Source organism: Chionomys nivalis, chromosome 10 (genome assembly GCF_950005125.1).
Source record: "Chionomys nivalis chromosome 10, mChiNiv1.1, whole genome shotgun sequence".
Classification (NCBI taxonomy): Eukaryota; Metazoa; Chordata; class Mammalia; order Rodentia; family Cricetidae; genus Chionomys; species Chionomys nivalis.
This window is the reverse complement of record NC_080095.1, coordinates 35,041,138-35,055,495: the sequence shown is the minus strand read 5'-3', so window position 1 is coordinate 35,055,495 and position 14,358 is coordinate 35,041,138. Positions and strand designations below refer to the sequence as shown.

Below are 14,358 nucleotides of genomic sequence, written 5' to 3'. Positions count from 1 at the left end.
AAATATTGGACTTGTCGGTAGAAATCTGATTGAAACTTTCCTATAAAAACCTTCTTGGGCCGGGCAGTGGTGGTGCACGCCTTTAATCCCAGAACTCGGGAGGCAGAGGCGAGTGGATCTCTGGGAGTTCAAGGCCAGCCTGGTCTACAAGAGCTAGTTCCGGGACGTGGACCAAAGCTACAGAGAAACCCTGTCTCAAAAATCCAAAAAAAAAAAAACCTTCTTGGGTGCTTGCTTTGGCAGCACATATACTAAAATTGGAATAATACAGAAAAGATTAGCATGGTCTCTGTGCAAGGGTAACAGCAAATTTGTGAAGCATTCCATATTTTTTTCCAAGACAGAACAGACCAAGGAAAACACTCAAACACTCAGAAAGCCACTGCAAGGATTAGACCAAGATGCAAAGACACTGCTGGCCTCATTTGAAAGAAGAGATGGGTAGGCACCAAAGCAAGAATTTCTCCAATGACCTAAAAAGCAACATGGTAACACCAGAACCCAATGGTCACACAACAGAAAGACTTGATCATCCTTACCTAGAAAAAGTAGAAGAAAACAACTTTAAATGTAACTTTATGAAAATAATGGAGACCTTTAAAGAGGAAATAAAAAAACTCCCTCAAAGAAATGGAGGAGAAGACAGACAAAAAATTGGAAAAAAATTAATAAATCCCTCAAAGAAAACAAAGAAGAAATAATCAAACAGGTGAAGGAAACACTTCAAGACTTGAAGACTGAAATAGAGGTTATAAAGAAAACATGAACGAAGGGAAATTTGGATATGGAAAATCTGGGTAAATCAACGGGAACTATAGAGACAAATATAACAAACAGAATACAAGAGATAGAAGAAAGACTCTCAGGCACTGAAGATACTATAGAGGAAATAGACTCATTGGTCAAAGAAAACATGAAATCCATCAAATTCTTAACAAAACATCCAGGAAATCTGGGACAGTATGAGAAGAGAGAGAACTCCAGCTCAATGGCATATAAAATATATTTAGCAAAATCATAGAAGAAAACGTTTCCAACCTAAAGAAGGATATCCCTATACAGGTACAAGAAGCATACACAACACCAAATAGACTGGATAAAAAAATAACATCCCCTCACCATATAATAATTAAAACACAAAACATACAGAATAAAAAAGAATATTAAGAGCTGCAAAGGAAAATGTTCAAGTAACATATAAAGGTAAACCTATCAGAATTACAGCAGACTTCTCAATGGAAACCATGAAAGTCAAAAGGTCCTGGATAGATGTGCTGCATACACTAAGAGACTATGGATGCAAGACCAGATTACTACACCCAGCAAAGCTTTCATTCACCATAGATGGAGAAAACAAGATATTCCATGACAAAAACAGATGTAAACAATACGTATCCACAAACCAAGCCTTACAGAAAGTACTAGAAGGAAAACCCCAACCCAAGGAAGCTAACTGCGCCCATATAAACACAGGCATCGGATAACCCACACACACCAGCATAATCCAAAGAAGGAAAACACACAAACACTACCACCGAAAATAACTGGAATTAACAATCATTGGTCATTAATATCACTTGGTATCAATAGACTCAATTCACCTATAAAAAGACATAGGATAAGAGAATGGATATGAAAACAGGATCCAGCCTTCTGCTGTATACAAGAAACACACATCAACCTCAAAGACAGACACTACCTCAGAGTAAAGGGTTGGGAAAAGGTTTTCCAATCAAATGGACCTAAGAAACTAAAATCAGTCAGAAAAGATGGAGAAGGACACTATATACTCATAACAGGAACAATTCATCAAGATGAAGTCTCAATCTTGAAAATCGATGCCCCTAATACAAGAGTACCCACATATGTAAAAGAAACATTACTAAAATTTAAATCACACATCAAACCCCACACACTAATAATAGGAGACTTCAACACTCCACTCTCACCAATGGACAGGTCAACCAGACAGAGAAACAACTTAACAGAGAAATAGGAGAACTAACAGATGTCATGAAACAAATAGACTTAACAGACATCTATAGAACATTCTATCCAAACACAAAATAATACACCTTCTTCTCAGCATCTCATGGAACCTTCTCTAAAATTGATCACAAACTTGGTAACAAAGCAAATCTCAACAGATACAAAAAAAAATGGAGTAACCACCTGTCTTATCGGGTCACCATGGAGTAAAGTAAGAATTTAACAACAATATTACTCTCAGAAAGCCTAAACTCATGGAAATTGAACAGTGAACTACTGAAACAACCCTGGGTCAAGAAAGAAATAAAGAAATCAAAGGCTTCCTTGAATTCAGTGAAAATGAATGCACAACATATCCAAACATATGAGACACTATGAAAGCAGTAAGTGCCCACATACAGAAAATTACAAAATTTCACATTAGTGACTTGACAGCATACCTGAAAGTTCTAGAACAAAAAGAAACAGGAGGAGTAGAAGACATGATATAATCAAATTGATGGCTGAGATCAACAAAATAGAAACAAAGAAAACAATAAAAGGAATCAATGAAACAAAGAACTGGTTCTTTGAGAAAATCAACAACATAAACAAACCCTTATACAAGCTAATCAAAAGGCAGATAGAGAACATCAAAATTAGCAAAATCAGAAAGGAAAACAGGGACATAACAACAGACACTGAGGAAATTCAGAGAATCATTGGGTCATACTACAAAAACCCGTACTCCACAAAATTGGAAAATGTAAAAGAAATAGACAATTTGTTAGTTAGATACCATATACCAAAATTAAATAAAGACCAGATGAACAATTTAAATAGGCCTATAAACTGCAAGGGAATAGAAGCTGTCATCAAAAACCTCCCAACCGAAAAATGCCCAGGGCTGGATGGTTTTAGTGCAGAATTCTATCAGAACTTCCAAGAAGAGCTAATACCTATACTTCTCAAAGTGTTCCACATAATAGAAACAGAAGGAACATTGCCAAACTCTTTTTATGAGGCTATAGTTACCCTGATACTAAAACCACACAAAGATTCAACCAAGAAAGAGAATTACAGAACAATCTCACTCATGAACATGGTTGCAAAAATACTCAATAAAATTTGGCAAACCGAATCCAAGAACACATCAAAAAAATCACCCACCATAATCAAGTCAGTTTCATCCCAGAAATGCAGGGCTGGTTCAGCATATGAAAATCTATCAATGTAATCCATTGTATAAATAAACTTAAAGAAAAAAATGTATGGTCATTTCATTAGATGCTGACAAAGCATCTGACAAACTCCAGCACCCCTTCAGGCTAAAGGTCTTGGAGAGATCAGGGATACAAGAAACATCTAAATATAATAAAAAACAATATACAGCAAGCTGACAGTCAATATCAAATTAAATGGAGAGAAACTCAAAGTGATTCCACTAAAATCAGGAACAAGACAAGGCTATCCATTCTCTCCATATCTCTCCAACATAATTCTTGAAGTTTTAGCAATAGCAGTAATAAAACAAAAGGAGATCAAGTGGATTCAAATTGGAAAGGAAGAAGTCAAACTTTTGCTATTTGCAGATAATAAGATAATGTATATAAGTGATCCCAAAAACTCTACCAGAGAACTCCTACAGCTAATGAATACTTTCAGTGATGTGGCAGGATACAAGATCAACTCAAAAAAAAAAAAAATCAATAGCCTTCCTATACACAAAAGATAAAGAAGTTGAATATCCCCATTGTCTCAGTGTGTGGAGAGGGAAATCAGAGAAACATCACCTTTCACAATAGCCAAAAATAACATAAAATATCTTGGGGTAATACTAACCAAAGAAGTGAAAGATCTATTTGACAGGAACTTTAAGTCTTTGAAGAAAGAAACTGAAGAAGATACCAGAGAATGGAAAGATCTCACATGCTCTTGGATAGGTAGGATCAATGGCAAATCTACCAAAAGCAGTCAGTCTATAGACTCAATGCAATCCCCATCAAAATCCCAACACAATTCTTCAAAGACCTTGAAAGAACAATTATCAATTTCATATGGAAAAACAAAGAACCTAAAATAGCCCAAACAATCCAGTACAATAAACTTCCAGAGGCATCACCATCCCTGAATTCAAGCTCTATTACAGAGTTACAATAATGAAAACAGCTTTGTATTGGCATAAAAACAGAGAGGTTGACCAATGGAATTGAATCAAAGACCCGGATATTAATCCACACACCTATGAACACCTGATTTTTGACAAAGAAACTAAAATTATTCAATGGAAAAAAGAAAGCATCTCCAACAAATCTACACACACACACACACACACACACACACATCAGCCTACAAACCACAATCTCAGAGAACTTAGACAACAATGAGGACACTAAGAGGGACTTACATAAAATCTAATCTACATAGGAAGTAGAAAAAGACAAGATCTCCTGAGTAAATTGGGAGCATGGGGACCTTGAGGGAGGGTTAAAGGGGGGGAGAGAGGAAGGCAGAGGATTAGAGAAAAAATGTATACCTCAATAAAAATCAATAAAAAATTAATAAAAACACAAGAAATTTGACATTAAAATTCTAAATAACCCAATTAAAATATGGGGTATAGAACTAAACAGAGAATTCTCAACAGAAGAATCTCTAATGGCCAAAAGATACTTAAGGAAATGTTCAACATATTTAGATATCAGGGAAATGCAAATAAAAACAACTCTGAGATACCAATTTACACTTGTCAGAATGGCTAAGATCAAAAACACTAATGATAGTTTATGCTGGAGAGGATATGGAGTAAGGGAACACCCCTCCATTGCTGGTGGAAATGCAAATTTATACAACCACTTTGGAAATCAGTATGGTGGTTTCTCAGAAAATTGGGAATCAACCTACCTCAAGATCCAGCAATAACACTCTTGGACATATACCCAAAAGATATTCAATCATACTACAAGGATATTTGTTCAACTATGGTCACAGCAGCATTTTTTGTATTAGCCAGAACAACATAGATGCCCCTCAACCAAAGAATGGATAAAGAAAATGTGGCACATTTACATATTAGAGTACTACTCAGCAGAAAAAAAATGACATCCTGAATTTTGCATGCAGATGGATGGAAATAGAAAACACTATCCTAAGTGAGGTAATTCAGACCCAAAAAAGATGAATATGGTATATATTCAGTCATAAGTGGATACTAGCTACAAACAAAGGACACTGAGTTAATAGTTCATGATCCTAGAGAAACTAAGTAGTAAAGTGAACTCAAAGAAAAACATATAGAGACCCACCTGAAAATTGGAAACAGACAAGATTGACTGACAAAATTGGTAGCATGGGGGTGAAGGGAGAGAGAAGGGCAGAAGGCGAAGACAAGGGGAGAAGGGAAGGGTTGAAGAGAACTTGAGAGAATGGGATAGTCGAGATGGAGGAAGGACAGAAATGGGAGCAAGAAAAGAGATATCTTGATTGAGGGAACCATTAGAGGGTTAGCAGAATCCTGACTCTAGAGAAATTCCCAGGAATCCACAAGGATAACTCCACCTAAGACCCTAAGCAATAGAGGAGAAGGGGCCCAATCTTGATTTGTCCTGTAGTCAGACTGATGGTTATCTTAAAGATCACCATAGAACCTTCATCCAAGAAACTGATGGAAACAGAGGCAGAGACCCACATCGGAGCACTGGTCTGAGCTCCGCAAGTCCAGTTGAAGAGTGAGAGGAATGAGAATATGAGCAAAGAGGTCAAGACCATGATGGGTTCTTCCACTGAGACAGTCTACCTGAGCTAATAGGAGCTCACCAACTCCAGCCGGACTGGAAAGGAACAAGCATAGGACCAAACTAGTTCCACTGAATGAGACTGACAGTTGTCTGGGTGAGGCATAATGAGTGGCCACTGGCAGTGGCACCAAGATTTATCCCTACTGCACGTAATAGCTTTTTGAGATCCTATTCTCCTTGGATGTATATAGTAGGGAGGGCCTTGGAGCTTCTACAAAGCACTGTGCCTTACCCTCTTTGAAGATTAGATGGGAGTGGGATGGTAGGGTGTGTGGAGGAACTGGGGGGAGGAGAGGGAGTGGGAACTTGGATTGGTATTTTTTTAAACAAAGAAAATCAAATAAATTTAAAAGAAACCTTCTTGGCTGAAGATTCCTCACATGATACTGTAGGAGGGAAGGAGTCCCAATAATAACAGAGGAAACTGACCACTACTTTGTGGTGTTAGAACGTGGGGTCAAACTCACTTTGATTTATGGCTTAACAGCACTATGGGATTGGACACTTGAACTTCAAAATACAACTTAAACCCTTTATAATCTTTTTTCTGTTTACTTAACCCTGCTAGGAGAACATATCACAAAATAGTTATATTTATCCCTTTCTTTTTTTCTCTTTTTATAATTTGTTAACTCATAGATTCCTATAGACTTCTGTAATAGCCAAATGCTTAACAAAAAAAAAAAAAAAACAAAAAAAAAAAAAAACCTCTTAAGGAAACACCTTTTCTTACAAAGTCAACATTACACACGAAAGATATTTTGACCTGAGCCTTTTATAATTTTCAAAGGATATTATAAAAGAGTACATGGGATTTGAGTGTGAGGTTTTCTTCACCTTGAAAGAGAACGTCGTCTGTAACCTTCAAAGCAAACATTCCTCCTTCTATACTCTTTTTCCTCTACGACACAAGAAATGCAGGCCTTGCCTAGATAATATGGATCTATTTTTATAACCTGATAAAAATAGTGAGCATTGTTGGTTCCTCCTATTATTTCCAGCTCGATTCTGGTTTGCCCCAAGGCTGTCCATATTTTCTATCATTTTTTACATAATCTTTTTGAGACTTCAATCTTGCTCTTCCACTACAAACCTCTTGAAGGCATTTTTTTTTCATCTTACCCAATTATTTTCTTAATTTTAACTAAAATACGCTTGGTGTCAAACAGATACTATAGCAATAAATATACTCTTGACTATGAGGTCCTTAACTCCAATCTAAGCCATCTTTTTGATGTCAAATGTAAATACTCTCTATATATACCACCCCTAAGATGTGGGTGTTGAAGGTCAGAAAGTAATGAAATACTGAGTATTTTTTAAAGACAGGATTTCTTGTAGCTCTGGCTGTCCCAGAATTCATTCTGTAGATCTAGACCTGGAGCTCAGAAATCTGCCTGCCTCTGCTGCCCAGCTGCTGGAATTAAAGCCGTGTTCCACCACTACCTAGCACTGAGTTTATTTTTAAACTTTTGTCTTGCAAGGTTCTTTTAACCTTCTACCTTCCATTTTCTGTTACCCCTGCTTATACTCCAGGCTCTTCCCTCTGTCTCTCTACCAGGCTCGGATGCCCACAATGGCAGGGATGCTCCATTTGTGAAATTGTGTTAAGGCGACAGACTGAATTTCAAAATTCATCTCACAACAAAGCAAGCAGGTGATATAAAGAACTCAAGGCTAGGGGAGCAGGGAGGAAGGGGAGACAGTGGACAAAAATGTATACAGCAATTAAAAAAAGAAACTAAGGGCAAAAATATATTTCCCTGAGATAAGATTCCTAGGAGAAAACCACTATTTTGGTAGGTCACCTGGATGTCTGGTGCAGTCCTCGGAAGAGCTTATGCATTAGCCAGGCAGGTTCTTCTTCTCTACTGTTTAATGGGTTATATACCCAATATATAAGGAGTTGATTGCAAAACACTTAAAAGGCATTAAAAGCAACCTAAATAAATGAAGGGAGGCCATAGTCATGGTGTGAGAGACTCTATGCCATAACAATGTATTCTTTGCAAATTAATATACACATTCAGTGACACTTATTAAAATAGCAGCAGGATTGTAGTGTTGAATGGGGAGTGGGCAGCCACATGTGCATAAGTAAAGCTTTGTCCCAAATTCTAGTATCCATATAAGTTTGGTACTCAGTTATAATGCCAAGAATGTCGTTAAAGAAATAGAATAAATGAATAAATAATGGATGTTATTTCAAAAGTACTTTGTGGGATTTGAAAAACATTTCAAGGCATAAAGTATAATAAACCATACACATTGAAGTGTATTATTTGTTAGGTCCTAATATATGTATTCATTTGTGAAACCATCACTGTCAAAAATCTTTCTTGGGGCTGGAGAAATGGCTCAGTGGTTGAGTATCATCTGCTCTTATGGAGAACCATGGGGTAGCTCACCAGCTCCTATAACTTCAATTCCAGGGAAGCCAGTATTTCCTTGACCATTGAGGGCATCCACACTTATATGAGCATACCAACACACAGACAACTAACACGTGTTACACATAAATAAAAAATAAATCAAATCTAAACATAAGAGAAAAAAATCTCATCACAAGAAAATATGTTTTATATCAATTTTATTTCTTTCTAGATTTAAATTTATTGAAATGATATAACATACTGTCTTTTCCTACTTTTTCAAGCTGGACACGATAATTTTAAAATGCATCTTCAACATAGCAATTGCCGGCAGATTTTTTTTTTCTTTTTTTGCCAATGGAGTTCCCAAGTTAGATATAAAGTAGAAGAAAAAATTTATTTGGGCTTATGATTTCAGAGATTGAGTTCATTAAGTTCATAATGACGGGGGAGGCTGGCAGCATGCAGTTGGACCAGAAAGCAAAAGATCACATCTTTAACCAAAAGCGTCAACCATAGAGAGCAAACTGAAAGCGGAGAGGGCTATAAACTCTCTGCCCACCCACAGTGACTTACTTCCTCCAGCAAGGTTCATATATAGCCTCCCACAAATAGTGCCACTGACCTGGGACCAAGTATTCAAGTATGTGAGCCTATTGGGGACATTTCTCCTTCTAACAGCCGTAATAATCTACTCCAGCAATGGACCAATGAGAATAACCAATATTTGCTTGATTATTTTCTATATATTTAACATCATTATCCAAGTCTTCCACATATTAACTCAATTTATCTTTAACTCTCAAAGAGATTAATGCTATCAGTCATTCTTACTTTATACATGGGCAAGTGAGGCATGGGGACAGTCTAATCAAAAAACAAGTTAAGTGGCTGGATGGAGCAAAGCCAAGAAACAGACTCCAGTGACCTATTCTTTGGTGAGCCTCAGTTCCCTTGTTCTCTAAATAGACATCTCTGGACTAAATTCCATAAATAGCAGTGCCAGCTTTATAGCTTAGTTGATAAGATGTATATAAAGGGCTTAGTAACAATAGCTCAAATAACTATTATTGACATAATTATTACTAGTGCCAACCAACAAGTAATTTTTCCATCATTTAACTTGAGTCAGTTATTCAACTAAATGTCTGCATCACTGATAATTAAATATGAGTTTGTGTCACTTTGAAATATCTGATATTTAAAGAAGCATGGGGAATTAATATTAAAGTACATCCTGATTTTACAACAAAATAGTTTATGTTGTATTACCAATTGTATTTCCTAACAAAACACTAAGACAAATGACTCATTTTTTTTAAAACACACCCAAGAAAACACCCTTAGTACTTAGCCCAGCAACAATGTGTTCAACATATGGGCATTATCTGGTGGTTAGCAACTTGACTTTTGGATTAGTGATGCCTGCTCTACTTGCGTTAGCTCATTCTTTAGCTCTCAGATGTTTCCTTCCACACATAATGTGATGAATGTTCCCACTGCAACTTGACTTACAACGTGACTCTGAAATTGCCAAGGTACATAGACACACACATACAGAAGCACAGTGGGACCACCTGTGCTATTCTGAAATTCTAACGATAATTCTGATGATAATTCACGTTGCACAACCTCTTCTCTTCACACATCTGGTAAGAACCAGAGGTTATAGGTTATAAACACTTATTTTAAATTAAGCTGGGACCACCTCCTTGCCACATGCCCTTTCATACCACACGGCAAAAATCAGCCTTGCCAGTTGCGTCTTGCTTGCCAGTTCCATCTTGCTCCACTCCCATCCCTGTTCAGGATTAGCACAATGACCTTGTCTAATTTGATGGCACAAATTCCTGTCTGGAGTCTTAGACTGAATTGTATTACCAGTCATATGACTGTAAAAAAATACTTCAGGCTGTCAGCACTAGGCAGCTGGGAGAGGAAATCATCCCTGGCTTTTTGTAGCAGAACAGAACGGGAAACACTATACAGTCTTGTAGGAAAATTAAGAGAGCGTTTGGCTGTCTCACTGGCTGAAAACCAACAGGTGTTTCTCAAAGGCTCACATTGCAAATGGAGGGCAATGTTACTGATGGCGGCCCCTTCTTCCGTTGAAGAAAGGATTGCAAAGGACCTTAGGCAAAATATAATCCTTCCTTACATCAGGGTTTTCCCTGCTCTCTGTAGTTAGGATCTATAACATCTCTTGCTCACCTCTCCCACAGTGACACCCACTATGGTACACATGAATACAGTCCTCAGTACAATCAACCAATCCTGTGTGGTCTCTTCTGCCTAAGCACGCTCCCATTCATCATGAGAAATGATCAACTCCATTCCCACTGTCCATGACCCAGCTCTTACTTTTCAGTTAAATGAAGCTATCCTCCTACTTCATACAGAAGGGGGAAGCCCTGTCAACAATGTCTTGACAGCAATCGCGCTGGATGGGCACTGACATATAGCATTCTCTTCTACAGTGAGGATGGATGCTCCTTAAAGAGCATAACCCCTCCAGCTTTCTTTGAACCCCTAATGTCCTTTGTTCTCATGGCTGTACCTTATGGAATGTCCCATTTCATTATCTCACTTTCAGCTTTTCCTTTCTGTGGCCTCCTTGGCATCAACATTTAACCATTTAAAGGACCTCAGGTTTGCTTTATTCTTAAATAAAAAGATCTTTTAAACATTTTTATGTCCTCCATCACCAACCACAGTCCACTGTGTGTTTTTTAATTTATAGTCACCATATTCCTGGTTTTTCTTTCTTTCTTTGGCATTAGTTCCTCAGAATATTATCCTCATTTCCATCACAGCTCTTCCAAGGTTACCAATGACCAATTCTCTCCCTTTCTCCTCTTCCTGTACCTCCTTCTCCCTGCTCTCTCTCTCTCTCTCTCTCTCTCTCTCTCTCTCTCTCTCTCTCTCTCTCTCTCTTTGCATGTATACATGTACAAATGTGCAAGAATGTGAAAATTACATACACATGTATGGATGCACATATGAAATCAAGAAGCTGATGCCAAATAAGTATCTTCTACCATTCTCTACATTATTTGTTTTGAGAAAGGCTCTCTACTGAACCTAGAGCTTACCAATTAGCTAGACTGACCAGAAAGTTCCCAAGCTCCACCTTTCTCTCCTTTCCCAGTGCTATATTTGCAGATACCTGTCACATTCCCAGCTTACCAATAACTATTATGTTAGCAAATTTATTTCGTCTAGCTCCTTAGTGATGTTTCCATGGTACCCATCATACTCTTTCTTGACACCAGGTCAGCAGATTCCTGGTTTCTACCTCCCATTTTCTCGGTTTCCTCTGGCCCATTCCCCTATCCACTCAGCAAATGATGGCATTGTCCTAACACCACCAACTTCACCTGAATGATTTCTGCTGTCCAAACAACTTTTCCAGCCATATGTTGATGAATCCAGATTTACTTTGCCCATAGCCTTCTATGAGGCCCAGAACTATCCATCCAACAATATAATCATCTTAACTTACATGCTACAACGTATTTCATTGGCATCTTACATCCAATATATTCAAGTAATATAATTTTGCTTCTGCAAAACACTCTTTTATGTGTATTCAATCTGAACCATGATTACATATCCTCCTCCCCCAACCGCATTACCTAAGAGGACTTTCTGCTCCTGGAGAAGAACTCAAGTCATGCTCTTAGTTCTCTTTCCATCCCTCATTTCCGTAGCCTTCTCTCCTGCCCTCAAAAAGGGAGAGATGACTCACTTTATTGGAGATCTAAAAAAGCAAGTCCACCCTGTGTTCTTCCTCTTTTTGCTGTTCAAACTTGGACAGTGGATATGTTTGTTCTAAAACACACTGGAATAACCTTAACCAAAAGAAAAAAATGCATACATTATTGACTGCAAAAATACTGTCAGAGAATATGTAAAAGAGAATGGTCTCTCACATTCATGGGCTAGAAAATTTAATATTGCTAAGATTTACCTTAAGTTAATCTACAGACCCCTTATATATTCTACCAAAACAAAAGTTGGCCTTTTCTCTATCAATTGAAAAGCTCAAACTAAAATTCATAAGATACACAGGGGAAGATACCAGATGGATAAAGAGGAGCTACACTACACCATCGTAAATTTGAAATGTTGAAGAATTACACATATCAGTTTAGAAATCTAATGAAGGGCTGCTGTTATTGAGATGGTGTAGCATCAGCAAAGGGACAGGTGAATAGACGAACACCATAAAACTAAAAATTTAGAAATAAAACCTGACATTTGGGGACAGTTGAGTTTTCAATTGATCAGTGTCAAGACAGCTAAATTTGAGGAAGAGCTGTTCCTCTGACAAAAGGTTCATAGAACAACTAGATATCAATACGCAAAATAGTGGTAAAAGCCATAGTCAGAGCACATATAAAAATTAATCTACAGTATGCCAGAAATCTGAGGGTTGTAGGGAGTAAATAGGGAGATAAATTCCTAGCACTCAAGTCAGAAAGCTCAGAAATCCTGCTAACATCAGCTCCAGGTGATGGTGGCACCTGCATATACACATACCCAGACATAGACACATAAATACGTAATTAGAAATAAAATAAATACTCTAAAACTCATTGGGGGCTGGAATGTATGACTGAGTGAGTAGCATGCTTGCCATGCAAGCATTATACCCTGAGTTTGGACTATCAGGACACATTTATAGCAATAGAGTAGTGTACTCTTTCGGCATGAGAGGAGGCAGAAACAGGAAAATACCCAAAAGTTCATGTGCCAGATAACCTGTTATACACATTGGCATACTGCAAGAGACACTATAACTCAAGCAGGGTGGAAAGCAAAGACCAAAATCCAAGGCTGTCTTCTGACGCCCCCACATACCATATTATATGCACCTGTATTCACAAACATGCAAGCACCAACAACAAACACAGAGAGAGATTAAACATAAATAAATGGATGAATAAACTCATGTGGGCCATGCATGGTGGTACAGACCTATAATTCCAGCGAGCAACTCCGAAGATTGAGGCAGTTTGAGATAGCCTGAGCTACACAGGGAAACTTTGTCTCAAAAAAAAAAAATCAAGCTAACAAATCATGTGATGATATTGGGCACACATTGATTGCTCTGGTTACTAGCTCCTTTTCAAAGTCCGTTTCCTTCATCATGGGAAAAGAGATGACAAAGGAAACTGATGGCCGAATTCTTTTTATCTTCTAGACATACCTTATACATCTCGCTTTTTTACTCCATCTTTACTTTGTGGGAGGCTTCTATTATAAGTTCACTGATATTATTGAAATGACTGATTTGCATATTTTCTGTTCTAGTCTCCTTTCTTTGAGATGTGTTATTTCACACCTCTGATTAAACAGTCACTTTGCTCAAGTTGCCGTTAGGATAAACGTCTTGAATGACCATGCACTATGCCATGTTTGAAGCATCGTTCCTCTGATTCTTTGTAGACCAGAGTTCTGGTGAACTGCCTCTGCTCTGGGTGATCATTCTTCCCCATGAGTCTGTGCTTGGATGTTTCCATAAAGCCCACAAGTTTAAGATTAAATTTATCTTCCCAGCTCCATTCCAAGTAAGAAACATTAACATTGTGAAGTTTCCTCAACATCGTGTTCTTTTCATTTAGAGCACTTGTTACCTGTTTTATTTAATGTTAATACAAATTAATATTTTCATCAATTGTAACCTCAAATGAAACCTACAAATACAGTTACCAGAGAAAGAGAGAGAGAGAGAGGGAGAGGGAGAGGGAGAGGGAGAGGGAGAGAGAGAGAGAGAGAGAGAGAGAGAGAGAGAGAGAGAGAGAGAGAGTATCATCGTTGCAGGCAGCCTTATTCCCATCTGTCTTAGTTACGGTTAGTATTGCTATGATGAAACACCATGTACAGAAGTGACTTGAGGAGGAAAGGGTTTGTTTGGCTTACAGTCCATTAAGGAAAACCAAGGGAGAAACCCAACTAGGCAGGAACCATGGGGCAGGAGCTGATTCAGAGCTCAGAGGACTCTGGCTTACTCTCTTACACCTCATGGCTTGTTCAACCTACTTTCTTATAGAACCCAAGACTACCAGCCCAGGGTGGTACCACCACAATTGTTTCAGCCCTCCCCCATCGATTACAAATAAAGAAGATGTTCTACAGGCTTTCCAACAGCCTTATATTATGGAAGATTCTTCTCAGTATAGGTTATTTTTGTCAGATGACTATAACTTGAGTCAAGT

General features: G+C 37.9%; 1 non-coding gene across 1 annotated transcript; it reads left to right on the top strand.

The window, feature by feature from the left end:
* Nucleotides 1–227: 227 nt before the first annotated feature.
* LOC130883263 (U6 spliceosomal RNA) lies at nucleotides 228–333 on the top strand. Its single transcript, XR_009057948.1, has one exon. It is a non-coding gene; the product is annotated as a U6 spliceosomal RNA (small nuclear RNA).
* The last annotated feature ends 14,025 nt before the right edge of the window (nucleotides 334–14,358 follow it).